We start from the raw sequence: 15,556 nt of genomic DNA on the forward strand, positions 1-15,556 counted from the left end.
CCCGCGGCAGCGACCTGTGTGGTCTGCTTTGTGTGTGTGTGTGTGTGTGCTCGCCTGACATACTTTCTGTTCCTTTCTGTTGAATAGGGGTGGAAGCAGCGACTTTCCCTCGAGTTCAAGTGCCAGCGGTTGACAGAAGTCGCACAGAGCAAGCTTTGCGGAAAGAATTTCCAGGGGGGTCGAGTCATGTCATGGAGGGGACTTCCAGCCAACAGCAGCAGCGTGGTGCCATGAGGAAACCCTGATGAAAGAATGCTGATCACAGGGATGACTTCATCAGGCTGGGGTGAGTGAAAAAAATTGGCCATTCTTTTCTTGAGTGAATCGTTTGGAAATATTGCATTAAATCATATGGTTGAGAGTTTAATTTGGAATTGGTATTTATCTCACCCCCCCCCCCCCAGCGCGTTCGTTAATGTTTAAGCTGCTAGTCAATGCCAGGGTAACTTCCACGCTGCTGGAACGTGGGTGGGCCGTCCTTCTACAAATTACTTAGATACCGTATTTAAGACGAGCAGCCTTTCAAATCCTGTAATTTTTTTTTTCTAAATTGATGTTGCTGAATGTTACCAAGTCAGAGGTTTAAAAGAAACTGGTAGCATTTGATTGAGGGAAACGGAATCGGTTCACCTCGGTGGACTTCAGTTTGGAGAGGTTCACGTGTGGCGCTTGTGAATCTCATCAGACTCGATTTTGGGTTGTGGCAGAGGGAAACGAGAAAGCAGGACCAGGGTCAAAATCCAGACCATTGCCTTTATTGTGAAATAACTTGTGGAACAGGAAAATAATCATAATGAACCCAATGAAAAGTTGGTTAAAGTTGAGTCTGATCATTGAAGGTGGAGTTCCCAGCAACCATCTCTTTGGGGCCCTAGCGCCAGTGACTTGTTGTTAAAGGTGTGATCCAGTGCCATGTAATGGGCCTGGCTTTCAACTTGTATGGAAGTGTATTTGCCACACCCTTGTTGGTTGGTCGTCAATGCCAGGAAAGGGAGTACTGTCTGGTCAGTGGAAGGCAGGTAACATTCCAGAGCCATCCAGATTTTGCCATTTAGAATGAAAGTCCAAAAATCCACTGACCTGACTTATCGAAGCAGGGCCTGCTTCTTGCATTCGAAACCAACGTACCCGTTCCTTTGAATTTTTCTTCAAATATGCGATGCCCATTCTCTCTGGCTTGGATGGTCTGAAGTCAAATTGTGAGGCAAAGTATCGAGCAACATTTGGGTCAATGCAGCCCATAAACTGTAGTAATGGACATTTCTAAAGACAAGTCGGATGAGTTGAAAATACCTCTTCATGACAGGGAACCTGTGTTTTTTGGACTTCCTTTAATATTGCTCAAGGTGAGCTTTTATTTAAATTTGATTTGATTTTTGTTTTTAAAACCTATTGCCAGCAAATATTATTGAGCAGGCCAGATTTCCTTTTCAGTTCAAGTTTACAACCCGATGAAACAGGGTCTCCAGACCATGGTGCACACCTTATACACGATACATGATTAAATGAATAATCAAAATGTATATAAATATTTGGGGTGATTTATATGTTTAAATGATATTGTTCATCAATTTCACAGCCTGTGGGATGAAGCTATCCTGATTTTGATGCTTTTGGTTCTTTAAGTTATCCACCTCATAAATTGAAAATGCAGCTCACCACAAAAGTCTTGGATTTTCTACTATCATTAGACGAGTGCATTTCATGATTCGCATTGGTCTCTGGAAAGTAACCGTGAATTTAAGGAGGTGGGTTTGGAGTGGAACCTGTACTGGATAATAGAAACACTGTTTTACTTTTGGAAATGCTATTGGTGACTGAGGCTACTCAATTTCCAAAGCTACTTACTGGCCATTAACTAATTAATCTTGTTCTCTGGCACCTTGAGCCTTTGGCTGCACACAGGAAATTGTATTCAGGCACTTGGGAATGTTGCCCACAAAAGGTTGAACAAGCTGTATCCCTACATTTAAAGACATTGATATTACCTTTACACCTAGCTATAAACTCTTGTCTGGTCAGTACTGGTGTAGGTGTCATGGTTTACAGCTTTTGGTATTATTTTATTGCTTTACATTTTTTTCTGGAAGTGTTTTTAGCATTGAAATTAAAATGAGTTTACCACTTGCTCAGGATGGTACTATGTTAGTCTTGTTTGTTATATAAGGGTTATGATTCTCAATTCAGCATGGACATTCTGTGTTGTTTATTGAGATTAATTAGTTTTAGCAGTTTATAAGTTGGATCTGCTCAAGTCATGAGCTAAGATCATGTGGTCAGGAATCAAAACAACTGTTATTCTGTACATTTGTTATAAATGACAATGATCTTCTGGCCTCTGACAGAAAGTGATCAGTAAAGTCAATCATGCTTTGTATTTTGTAATTCAAATTTTACACATTTATCCTTAATAAAATTATAAATTTTGTTGTCTTTTTGTACCTGCTATGTTCGACCTTTGGTTGAGAGTTGCATGAATTGATTTTTTTTTTCTCCATTTTTTAATGCTGAACATGGTGTTGTGGAGGAAGAGCTTCCTACACAACCAATAATGCTTAACAGAATAGTGGTGCTGGTGGGAGGACTGGGGCTGAATTTAATGGGTAGAGAAGTATTAGTACTTCCCACACTGAGGTACAGTGCCAAGCCAATCAATGAGACACTGAGGAGGAGGAGGCTGGGAAAGATTTGGCAAAATAATAATGACCTCATCATTCTTGTGGTCCTGAGTTGCCTCCATCACGAGAAAAAGCCTACGATGATATTTTTTGCCTTGTTACTGCCCTTTTTCTAATTGTGATATCATTACCAACTAATATTCAGTTGACATTTTCTTCTTAAATTTCCCAGTTTATATTTTAAGGAGACTACAAAGCTCAGTGCTGTGAAGCAGTAGCATGAGTGTCCTTGTTGAGGCAATATCCTGCATATTCAGAGTTGGCAACTGTTAAACAATAACTGCAAATCTTAACATTTGCATAAGACAGTAAGAACAGATGGTTCGCATGGTTTGATGTGATCCAGCACATTCCTTAATGTGCTCCTTTTTCTGGTAGAGTCATGGAAAGTAAGCATTTAGAAATGGTATAAGCATTACATCTGAAGTAACTGGATGAATCCTGTCAGTGACTGATTTGTCTGAAACATTGGGATGTGTATTAATTCCCAGATAATCCTGATCTCAGTTTTCAAATAATGGCAAAATTGGTCAACTTGGTTTTTCATTGTGGGTAATGAAATGTTATTAGAGAAGTTGTACACAACTGAAAATTACTGATTTTTATGGCAGCTTTCTTTAATTCTACCTCATGTTGTGATTTCTTTGACTATCCAACATCCCATTTTAGCTTTACCAGTAAATGCCATCAAGACTGGACTACCCATTTTTTTTTAAATGCCCTTTTACATTTTGGGTGAATCCAGGCTAAAGAAAGATGAAGATTCTTTTGAACAGGTTGTGAGAATAAAATGAATGAGCCCCCAATTTCAGTTGTAGGTAAATCTTCCAAAAATTATCAGTAATTTTTCGTGTAAAGAATGGATATAGGGACCTCCTCAAGCAATTGAAGGATGACTCAACAGAAATTGATTTCCTAAAGGCATTCTGTTCCAACTTTGTGCACTTCTGCTCACTTTGAAGCTTCAGTCCTGAATGATGAATCAGTCCATTTTCTGACATCTGGTAATGCTAGTTTGTACTTGATTAGTCTTTATGAAGTTTGGGATGCAGTACCCTTGGTGTTTACTTTTTCCTTTGGGAAGAAACTGTTCTTTCATTTTTTTTTTAAACCCTCTACAAGTTGATAGGGACTGGAATTTCCATGTGATTCATCAAAAGTTGAAACCTTTAAGAATAGTACTGTAGGATGTGACAATGTGCCAGCTACTTTATTCATCAAATTTAATGTATCTAAAATATTTTTACTTTTAGATGATAACCAATGCTATGGTCTAATACTAGATCTCAGAAGTAATGTGGAGAAACCCTACAGTTGCAGACATGACTGGCCCCAACAATTGTATGCTAGCTGATGTTAGTGGGCACTTGGCAGCTCTGTAAGAGAATACAGTGCTGCCAAATGTCATCTCACCAACGTTTACCTACAATTCTTGCACATTTTCCATTCTCTGGTGCCAGATGAGGAGATGATACTGTTTTGCTGAACTACTGTTTCTTTTCCTGTTGTATTTCTTGGGGAAGACCACATGGCACATCAAGTTTCTGCCAACTCTAAGCATTCCTGTCGGTCCAACTTCCCCAAATTAATTCCCCACAGCCTACTCTGGCGTGCCCATCAGCTCCACCCTCATTCTCCCATTACCCTCCTATACAGCAGCTAATTGCAATGGCCATGTGATCTAATAACCAACAAGTATGAGTAAACTGGAGCACCTGGGGAAACTTGATAGACAGGACTAGAGATGAAATATAGCAGCACTCTCTTGTACCCCACTTTGACATCCTCATTCTGAGCATATAAACACCTGAGTGTGATTCATTGATATCTCTCCTGTGTAGATGGATTAGGTAGGCATTCTGAACAATGAATACAATTCCAACTGACTCCACAAATAGTGCCATTTTCAGTCCTTGTCACACAACAAACATTGCATATTCTAGTTTTAATCCTTGAGATTTGCTAGAAATGAAACTACATTGCATTAATAACTCTGCTGTTCAAGGATATTCTTGAGCTAGTGTGCTAGAACTGGCTAAATTTGCATAAAGTTTGCCCTTAAATTTTATAATGTTTTTTCTTCAAAATCTTTTCATCGTTGAGGAGTAAAGTTAGTGCTGAAAAGAGCGATGTCTGTCTGTGAACTGCAAAACCCACTCTTCTGTCTGATGCAGAATGTACAGTATTGAGCAGGCAGAACTGAAAAAAATGTTGAAAATAAATATTGGTTAAAACATGCCAAGGAACTTGAGTTATCAGAAAGTCCCTAACACTGTACCACAAGCCACATCCAGAAAAGCTTTAGTTGCTGTTGATAGCTGAGTAATTCAGTAATGGTGCAGTAACTGACTCACTGTGCTTTCAATATTTTGAATTTTAATGGTTCACCACATTTCTGTATAAACTGTCTCTGTACATATTTGAGCAAAATGTTAAACCTTTTAGACTGACTCGAGCACAACTCCGACAGGTGTCGTGAGGGATATAATTAGGTGACCTGCCACAATCTTGCATAAATTAATCTACAATGTGAAGAGTGAATAATCCTTCCATGCCCCTTCCCAATAAACTTTTACCTCCCCTTCAGCTTGTGCCTACTTTTGCCATTTCATGAAGGTGCCTTTAAAGACTTGTTTGTAATTGAACTTCTCTGGGTCAGTGTCTTGAGCAAACCATTCTACTCTTTTATGACTTTGCCACTTTCACTGAAAAGGCTTCATCCAGCTAATGTGCCTTATTATGCTCAATACTGATCACCATCATGTTCAAGATTCTGCTTGTGTGATCTAAAGCAATTGGAATAATTGGATTATATGTATCACCTAAACCTGCTTTGCTTGATGTGCATGGGCAACGTTGAAAAATGGTTCAGAACCATATAGTTTAAAATTTGAAGGATACAGGAGGAAAATGCTCTCAGGAATACCGGAGACGCAATCGTTGATGGTAAGCTGGCAAAGAGGTGGATGTTAGGAGTCTTGGTGAGGGGTATAATGAGAAATCAAAAAAAACTCCTGTGGGTGGATTAGACCTTGAAGGCAGGATGCAAAGACCATTTCAAAGTGACAGCTGAGTTTAGATTTGGTAGGAAATGAGGCAGCAGCAGAGTTTTGATGATTTAGAGTTTATAGAGTCAGAGTTGTACAGGATGGAACTAGGCCTTTCAGGCCTATTGGTCCACACTACCAGTTTGACTCTTGAGTTAGCCTCAATTGCCTATATTTGACCCATTTCCTTCTAAACCTGTACAAGTATTTTTTAAGTTGCAAATGTACCTCCACCTCTACATTTTCCTCTGCTGGCCCATTCTCTATGCCCACCACTCTCTGTGAAGAAGGTGCCCTTCATGTCCCTTTTAAATCTTTCCCCTAATCTTAAATCTATGCCTACTAATTTTAGATTCCTATCCTGGGGGAAAATGTCTGAGAATTGGCCTCTTTTATGCCCCCTTGTGATTTTTGTATACCTCTATAAAATCCCCCTTTCAAGGAAAGGAGCCTTGGCCTATCCAATCTCTCCTTGCATCTCAAACCCCCTAGTCCGAGTAACATCACATCTTTTTTGTACCTTTTCCGCTGAATAACATTTTTCCTTTAGCAGCCAGATTAGAACTGCGCACAATTCTCCAAATGTAGTCCTACCAATGTCTAGTACAGCTGTGACAAATTAAAACTCTTGTAAAAACACAATACTGGAGATACTCAGCTGGTCAAACAGTGTACTTTATATAGCAAAGGTAAAGATTCATAACCATTGTTTTGTGCTTGAGGCCTTCATCAATTCCTGGAATTCTTAAATTGTGCTCTCTGCAATCTTTTGTGTTTTATCCCAACTCTTGATCTCATTGCCCTAACTGATGAAGGCAAGCATGCCAAATTTCTTCGCCATCCTACCTACTTATGCTTTCAGTTTCAGAGAACTATGTACCTGTAACTTTTTGTTTCTTATGATGGAATTTAGATGGCCTGGGACAACCCTATCATTCTTGAACTTTGAAATGATCAACTAAGAGTCCTTCGTAAAAGACCAGTGTGAGAGAGGAGGAGGAGTTGGGTTCTGTTGGATATAGAAATCATCTTAATAATTGAGAATTTAGGAACCACAGATGCTTTTAATTCGGTAGGGTACCTTGTCCACTTTTTAGCTTGTTAAGGTGGCCAAGGAGCATTGGAGCAATTCAACACAGAGGGAGATGTTGGTAAATAATGATGTTGATGGTGTGGACAATATTACATAAAGACTGTTTTTGGATGGGTAAGGCAAGCTTGAGGCTTGTGTAGTAACATTGGTGCCTGAGAAATAGATGTGTGGGATGGAAAGATATTTCTGGAGATGTTTGAAATATAATTGGAGTAGATTGAAGGAATGACAATCCCATGAACAGAGCTGCAGAGGAATGTGTTGAAAGTGGATGCTGTGATTGGTGAACTATGGCCAGAGGGCACTGATCTGTGTCAGCGATTTAAAAACATGTTGGGTCTTTGGGGAAAATGGTCTTTCGAAGAGGAAGGTTGGAGCTGGTCATTTTAGAGGACCAGTGTCATTTTTTTAACATGTCCAGCAGCACTAGATGGAGATCCAGAAGGGAATTTGAAAGCCTTTTTGTGAACAGCATGGGAATTTTTTTTTGCAAAGGATAGAGTGAGTAGTTTGGGAGCTGTGAGAGGTTCTAAAGGATCCCAGGAAGTGAGTAGCAATGGTTATGTCTTCACAATAATCAAGTTCATAAGGAGACAGCAAGAGATTTTTCATTGTTCGCTCTCTGTCCCCAATAGGTTTTGGTGTTTTGCTGACCATTGTCCAGATCTGGCCATTCCCTGAAAAGACACAACCAGATGGGTTTTTGTAACCATTTTTAAAAAACTTTATTTATTTGTTCAAAAAACAAATAATAAATGACATAAGCAGCAATTAAACATAAACATGAACATTTTTATAGATAGAAAAAAAAGAAAAGACCCCCCCCCCCCACTTCAGCCATCTCTCCTATGGAGAGCCATAAAAAAGAAAAAAGAAAGAATATTAAAGAAAAAGTTAAATATACATATTAAAATCTAATTGTTTTTGTAACCACTTGGTGGTGTTATGGTCACCATCATCTCGAATAAAATTCATTTTGGGGGAATCAGACCCCAGCTCTTGTGGTTCAGATCTGCTTCAGATTGTTGATTCTCCATTTCACCCCATTGATACTGTCTGACCTGCTGATTCCTTCATTTGTTTTATGTTAAGTCAAGGGAGTGGTCAGATATGAACTTGTGTCCCCAGGTAAACACTGTGATGGAAATTAAAGATGTTTAGTAAGTAAAGGGTAGGCACATGCTCAAGGAACCAAGTAGAGTTTGAGTTGACAGGATTGCTTGCACAGTGTACATTCTTAGGGGGGGATCTAATATGAAATTTGGATAGAGGCACCAAGATCAGAAGTCTGAGTAGTTGTAAGCTCTCTAGATGTGATTTTTATTCAATTTATAGCAGTGCTTGGAAGATGCAGCCAAATGAAATGTGGGGGAAAAAACCCTCTACTATGCCCCTCCCTTATCATTAGTACCCATAGGGGCTGGGTCTGATATTGATAGCAATTATGCTGCCCAGAAGTTGGGGAATCAATTCACCACCTTCAGAGCAACTGTCAAAACCAAGTCTATTCCTATCTAATTAACAGCTATAGCACCAATTAGTTCTTAGAACTTTTGTTCTACTAATGACATCATGGAAGTATAGAGGCTCATTTAATTCTCACGGTTATGAACCAAGGAAACCTTAGATAACTCTTGCAAAAATCTATATACTGGGATTTTAAAAAGCAAATATTCATTAAATTTGGGTAAAGGAGATGATGGGTAAGTTTAATGATGCTCATTGTGTAGTTGGCTTAAGGTCTCCTTGGTTGGAGAGGTGTAGAATTTACAGTGCCCTCCATAATGCTTAGGACAAAGATACTTTTTCCTTTATTTGCCCCTGTGCTCTACAGTTAAAATTGTAATCAAACAGTTCACATGTGGTTAAAGTGCATATTCCAGATTTTATTCAAGGTTATTTGTATACATTTTGATAAAGCTAGATTTGCTTCTAAGTTTTTGATCACCTTTGGAGTCTGTAGTTTCCATTTTTCAACATGAAGACCAGACTTGTGCCAATTAAAGTCAAGGAAAATCTCCACTGTTGATGACAGGAATTCTCATCTTAATGAAGAAATTCCCCAAATGTATGTCTGACAGGTCAGAAACACTCTCATGAGGCAGATGTAGATATGTCAGTGACTACTGTCCGGTAATACAGAGGTTTCACTGCAAGATGCAAATCATGGCAAAGGTGTTTTTTTTTTGGTATTTTGTGTAGTTCCTTTACTGTGCTCTTGCCATCACTCTGATAAAAGTTAACCTTGGTCTCATCTGTCCACAAGACATTTTTCCAGAATTCTGCAGCTCTTTTGAATACAACTTGGGAAACTAATCTGGCCATCCATTCTGTGGCTAATAAGATGTTTGCATCTTTTAGTATAGCCTCTGTATTTCCATTAATGAAATATTCTGTGGACAGTAGTCATTGACACATCCACACTAGCCTCCTGAAGAATGTTTCTAATCTGTTGGACATTAAAGATTTTTCTTCATTTTGATGAGAATTCTTTGGTCATCAGCAGTGGAGTTCTTCCATGGAATACCAGTCCTTTGGCTGTGACTGAGGTCATCAGTAAGCTCTTTCTTCTTAATAATGTTCCAAACAGTTTATTTTTGATAATCCTAAGGTTTGGGTGATATCACTTACTGTTTAATTTTTGTTTTTCAGCCTCATAATAATTTTTGACTTTCATTAACACAATTCTGGATCTCCTGTTGAAAAATGGAAGCTAAGAAGTAAGTCTTGCTCTCTTGTACCTGCACCAATTGAACAATTAAACATACTTGAGTATTCACAAACATCTGTGAAGCCAAATGTCCCAAACATTATGGGGACTATATATATATACTTTAATTACATGTGAATTGTTTGATTACAAATGTAAAACTATGGAGCGCAGGGACAAATAAAGGATCTTTGTCCTAAACATTATGGAGAGCACTGTAAATTCTTAAAATATAAAAAGGAAAGCAGTGAATCAAAGGGTTATTTAAATTATTATGTTCTTTTATTTAAGCAAACAAAATTGAGGGAATGATAGAGGGATATTATGCATTTTTATGGGAGTCCTCATTTGTGCACATTTAATCAAAATAACTAAATCTTGAAAAAAATCGAGTCACAATAACTTAGAAAATCATAAACAAAATAAAAGAAATGCTCAAAATACTTGGCATTCAGACAATGGAAGTGTTGAACAGTTTCTTTGCACAGATGCTCCTCATCTGCTGGGTATATCCATGACCGTATCCAAAAGTGCTGGGGAAACTCTGCAGTACATGCAGCCTTCATTTCGGGCCTGAGCCATTCTGCAGCTTTTCTTGTCTACCTGCATGTACATCCATTGATTTTCTTTTCACATTTCCACTCTTGGCAGTATTTTGAAGAAAACCTTTGCAAACTCCTTTTGCTTTAAAAATAAAATAAATCCAGTTTAAAAGGTGAGGAAATTTAAGTAAAACTGAAATAAATTTCCTATTTTAAAATTCTTTTGATCTGATTCTGTTCCTACAGACTGAGGAAAGGATAGCTAACATTTTTATTTAACTTGCTTAATGTATTGAAAACAGATTTCTTTGGGATATGTGCTTTTCCCACAATGAATCATTGCATCACAGTTTCAATCCAGAAATTAATCTGAATGAATCAGGTTCATTTGGAGGATCCATCACTTCTAGGGAACTATTCAGTGTGGTTGGCAATGCTAGTATTTCTGAGCAGCTGCGGCCAGATAGCCATTCAATCGCACCATGGAAAGATGTTTCTTTCTAGAAAGTCAGTTTTCCCTTTTAGTGGAAGAGTGGCAAGATCCTTTATGTAATAGGGAAGAGTAATTTTCAGCCCAAATAATTTGGGGGCTTGGGGCATCTGTGCAGTAGTTCTAATGAGCTAATACTGCTGATGACAATTTGGTTAGAATTCAAAAAAGTTTTTAAAATGTGGAGGTAGTAAATCTAGTCCTTAAGATATTTCAAAGGAAACCCACATCAACTGTAATAATGAACTTGGACTTCAAGGATAGCTTTGCTTAATGGGATCAATTAATTTGGCCTTGTTTCGAAACTTGTCAATCATTACAGACAATGTTACTTGAATCTGTCTGGCTACCCACTGACCCACCACGGATCAAGCCATTGAATAAATTAGGATGTACAGTTAAAGTAAAAATGGGAAGTATTCGTTGCTTTTTGATAGTTCCAAAGGTTTATAATCAAAATGTGATTCCACATGATCTGAGAGAGCTTTTCTTTAGGGCTGCAGCGTCCAAGAGAAAATTATAAGAACTAACCTTTTTTTGTAACCTCAATTAGAAGCAACTATGGATTGTGTCATACTCCATTCAACATCTTCCTCATTCAGATTTCTTGGAGTACTTTTTAAAAAAAAAAAAAAAAAAAATATAACCAAGCTCTTTATTGGAACTTCCATCACAAGCTTCTGGTGACCTATCATTATAATGAATGTGCAAGGTCCAGGCAACCTCTTCCTGTGTCAGATCTAAGAAGCTGTTTTACATTGTGACCGAGGAATCCCCATTTATCTACTATAGTTAATGCTAGTTGAATGATTTGGGGCATGCAGAAATATTGGTGCTGGAAACTTTATCTTTTTCTAGAATTTAAAGATCTTTTTATCATCCATCAAGTTAGTGGATGAGAATTTTTGGCCATCCAGGTTAATTAAATTTCTCTTAGTAACTTGCTTGTCTCAAATCAAAAGTTGGGAGATTATACTCCTGACATATAGGACATCATTGAGACTGCTTTGGGGTACTGTGTACAGTATTGGTGTTCTTTAAGGAAGATTGAATTCATTGGAAGCAGTTCAGAAAAGTTTTACTGGAAAAGATTGGTTGTCTTGGGAATGATCAAACAGACAAAAACATAGAAATGCTGGAGACACCCAGCCAGTCATGCTGCGACCATAGGAGGTGAAGATGTATTACTGATGTTTCGGGCCTGAGCCCTTCCAGTTATGAACAAAGAACAGGAAGGCTGAAGACCCACAAAAGGTGTTAATTAGATATGATGAAAGAATTGATTTTGGTTCTGTGAAAGGAGACAGCTGGGGGAAGAAGGTGGTGGAAGCTAACAGAAATCAGAGGTCAATGTCCTCCATTTGGAGGGTGCCCAGATGGAAGATGAGATGTTGTTCCTCCAATTGAGGTGGTCTTTGTCTGGTATTGCATGAGACCATGGACAGACGTGTCAGTAAGGGAATGGGATAGGGAAATGAAATGGGTGGCCACTGGTTGATCCACACTATCGTGGCAGACAGAGCCAAGGTGCTCAACGAGGTGATCTCCCAGTCTGTGTCCAGTCTCTCCGATGTAGAGGAGACAGGCAATTTTTGTATTAAGTTTGTTTTTGCTAGTTTAAATTGCAAGAGGACCTGACACGGTGGGTTGGGTTTTTTTAAATGAAGGCTTAATTAATAGTAATTTTTTTTGCTGAGGCCATGAGTAGTGGGAATTTATTTCCTTGAGGACTAGAGTCTGAATATTTTAAGTAGATGAATTGTTACTGTAAGTAAAGGGAACATGGAGTCAGAATTGATTGCCATGAATATGTCATGAAATCTGTTTTGAGGCCACATTACAGTTGAAAAATTGCTGTAAGTTACGTTACCCTTGGAAATGGGCATCTGAAATGGTATCGATAAGCAGCTTAATTTTTTAAAACTATTTCTACCACGCTGATTTTTCATTTTGGAGTTCAGTGAACTGCATGAATTTAGACTTAATATAATCTTCTAATAATGATTTTGAAATGACTCATTTTAAAATATTCCCTTGTTCTTAATTTCAAACACCAGTTCCTCTAATCTTTGTTTTGACACTGGCATGTTCATGTTGCACTTCCAGTCATTGGAATTTGCTTCAGCAACTTGTATTCCTTTTGTATAGGGCATTGAATCTGTAGCATTTATTTCAGTGTTTTGTCTTTTAGAACAGTCACTTTTCATGAATTCCCCAATTTGATAGTTTCTGCCATAGTGAATAGGAAAAGTAGCAATGAGTATTTCTGTTATATTTGCCGTTACTGGAAATATGACAAACACCAAGCAATGGCCAACCTGGTTTACTTGATACAATTTCTCAGAGCTGTCTGCACAGCACAGTGTTTTTATTCATTTCCTTTAGCAGTTATTTGGAGGTGGCAGTGGAGGGGAGGCTTCTTCCAATCAATCTCCTAAAATTTCATTCCCCTCTTGGCTTATGACACAGACCCAGTGAGACCTATGAAAAGGGTGCAAGGACATCTTTTTCCTTCATGCTTAAAAATATACAATATTGAAGTTATTTTTTAAATATCCAATGAATTCAATTTTTATCTTGCTGTTATTATTAACAGAGCAGACTTCTGTGCTCAGTTTGATGATCCAATGCTTTTCATTGGGGGCATGACCTCCAAATGCAGACAATAGGAGCGTTTGCCTTGGAGTAGTTGGCTAAATAATTGACTGGTCTCTGTAAATAGTAGATGGTGTTTGTATGAATTTTAGTAAGAACCCACATGGTAGATTGGTATGGAAGGAAGGTTAAAGCACACAGAGTAGAAATCCAACTGGATTTTTTAAAATGTCAGAAGGTGGCTGCAGATTCAGATATGTTATCTTCCTTTCAGAAACTTGGCTAACTACATAGCTGGGAGGGTATTGGCGGGTTATGGGCTAATGTAGGCAAGGGGGTGGGGGGGTGGAAACACAAGCTGAGCCTGTGTTGTCAGACTCTAATTGTTAATTTGTACAGTAATAATTGGGGAATGGGCTGTAGTGTTTGGAAGAAGAGGATTTATGACCAGAAGTGCAAGGTCATGGATGGAGAGCAATCAAGATGTGAAAATATAATTTGATTTTTTTATGGCACTGCTCAGGAGGCAGAATTTCTGCATTGTTGGATATGTACAATAAATGTTTGTGGAAGATTGAAAATCATCTAAAGTTGGTATAATCCTGCTTTAAGGCAACATTTTTCTGAGGAATTCTGTCTCTAATACACTTTTTTCTTAGAAACTTGTATTAAAATGTTCAGCTGCGACAAGTCTAAAATTTGCTGTTTAACCTTAAACTATTGATACTAGTCCCAGATAGAACTCAACATTTCTAAAAATTATTCAGAAGTCTAAAGCTGGAAAAGTTAGAGGAGCTATAAACAAAAGTTATTCCATAATTGTGATTGATATTTATATAAACATTTCAGATAGTTATAGATTTAATTTTTAAAATACAAGTGAATTGATATTTTGCAAAATAAAAGGACATTGAAAAATTAGCAATCCACAGCTGAAGATGTTTTTAAAATGTTCCTATGCTTCTCATGAGTGAGCTCTGTTTTGCTGTGTGAACTATTCTGGTTTTGTTTTCTACTCTAGATGCCACAACTGAGAAACCAGGCCACCAGGTGTAATGCCCATAATGCTACCTGAATCTCTAGTCTGGCAGGTAAGTAACTTGGATTTCCTTCATTCTGATAAAATACTGGCTACTTGTTTCTATACAAAAAAAATTACAACTTTAAGGCATTGCTGCTTGTGGGAATTTCACAAATGTGGTTTAATCTGAATGTGTACAAGGTGAAAACCAAGTTTACATTTTTTCCATCCCACCCTTATTTTCAGGCAATCTAATTCTACTTTCCAAGGCATGATGGGAAACATTTGCAGAGGGAAAAACTATTAGCATTTCAAATTGATAATCTTTCATTAGAACTTTCTGACAAAAGGTTGTCACTCCTGTTCTCTGAACGGATGCTGTGGATCAGCTAAGTATGCCAAGCATTTTCCAAGAGTTGTAGAGTAAATACAATATCACACAAGATATTCTGGAAATAGCTCTGTGTGTTTGATCTTTTAAAGTCCTTAAGGACCTCTTCAATCCCCCGAATGAAGATGCAGGCAAGTTTCTTCCACTTGGTTAACTCGGATGCGAGAGCTAAGTGGCTCTTAACAAGACTTCTTTGATTAGAAAAGATTTGTTCTTTATTATGTTGCAGGCTGTAATTTGAGTGCTGAGATTTTTCGGGAACTGCAATTAGCCTTGTAATAGCAGTGACCTGTCTTGTAGATTCTTAAAATTACACCCAGGAAACAATGACATCAGTCATCAGAGGGCCAGGTGAATCCATGCCTTCTGTCTGTGCTCCACAAACTCACCTTACCCTTCATCTGACCTCATCACTTCTTTCTCTCTTGGGTGCTATGTCTAGTCTCTTAAATCTACTCGTGACCTTTGCATCTGCTATGAACTACAAATAGTGAAATACATTCCTTGTGTTGAAACATCCTTCTCTATGTCTGCCTTTATTTTAATAGCCCACATAAAATCAACCCTTCAATAGAAGAAATCTCAAATGGTTCAGTCTTTGAATGTTGCTACTAAATTCTGGCATAATTTCTAGCATTTAGCATTTTCCCAATGCCTCTATTCTTTCTGTAGTCTGGAGACTATTGTCTCTGCAAATTTAATTTCATAGTGTTGATTCCCCAGAAATAAAACACTCTCCACTTTCTTCATGATTTGATTGCCCACCCCTCGCCACCACCAAATCGAACAAAGTATTTTCCAGAACTTTATGGCAACACCGATCTCTTGTATCAAAATGGTGTGAAAATGTATTAGATTGGAATTTCTTTGGAGCAACAAGCTGCCCATTGAACCTACTCTTGATTAGCCAGTGGGAAAGTCTGAATGTGAATCCCACAGTAATGCTTTATCAGCCAATCTCCTGGTATCAGGCTAACCCAACTGCCATA

At 38.1% G+C, this 15,556-nt stretch overlaps 1 long non-coding RNA gene across 4 annotated transcripts in view; it reads left to right on the forward strand.

The window, feature by feature from the left end:
• The window catches only part of LOC138738663 (uncharacterized), a 104,033-nt gene that overhangs the window by 45,448 nt on the left and 43,029 nt on the right, over nt 1-15,556 (forward strand). For all 4 annotated transcript variants that reach the window (XR_011341661.1, XR_011341662.1, XR_011341663.1 and 1 more), the window contains exons 2-4: nt 88-286; nt 9,471-9,538; nt 14,177-14,246. This is a non-coding gene — a long non-coding RNA (uncharacterized lncRNA). The remainder of the gene's footprint in view (nt 1-87; nt 287-9,470; nt 9,539-14,176; nt 14,247-15,556) is intronic.

Source organism: Narcine bancroftii, chromosome 7, assembly GCF_036971445.1.
Source record: "Narcine bancroftii isolate sNarBan1 chromosome 7, sNarBan1.hap1, whole genome shotgun sequence".
Taxonomy (NCBI): Eukaryota; Metazoa; Chordata; class Chondrichthyes; order Torpediniformes; family Narcinidae; genus Narcine; species Narcine bancroftii.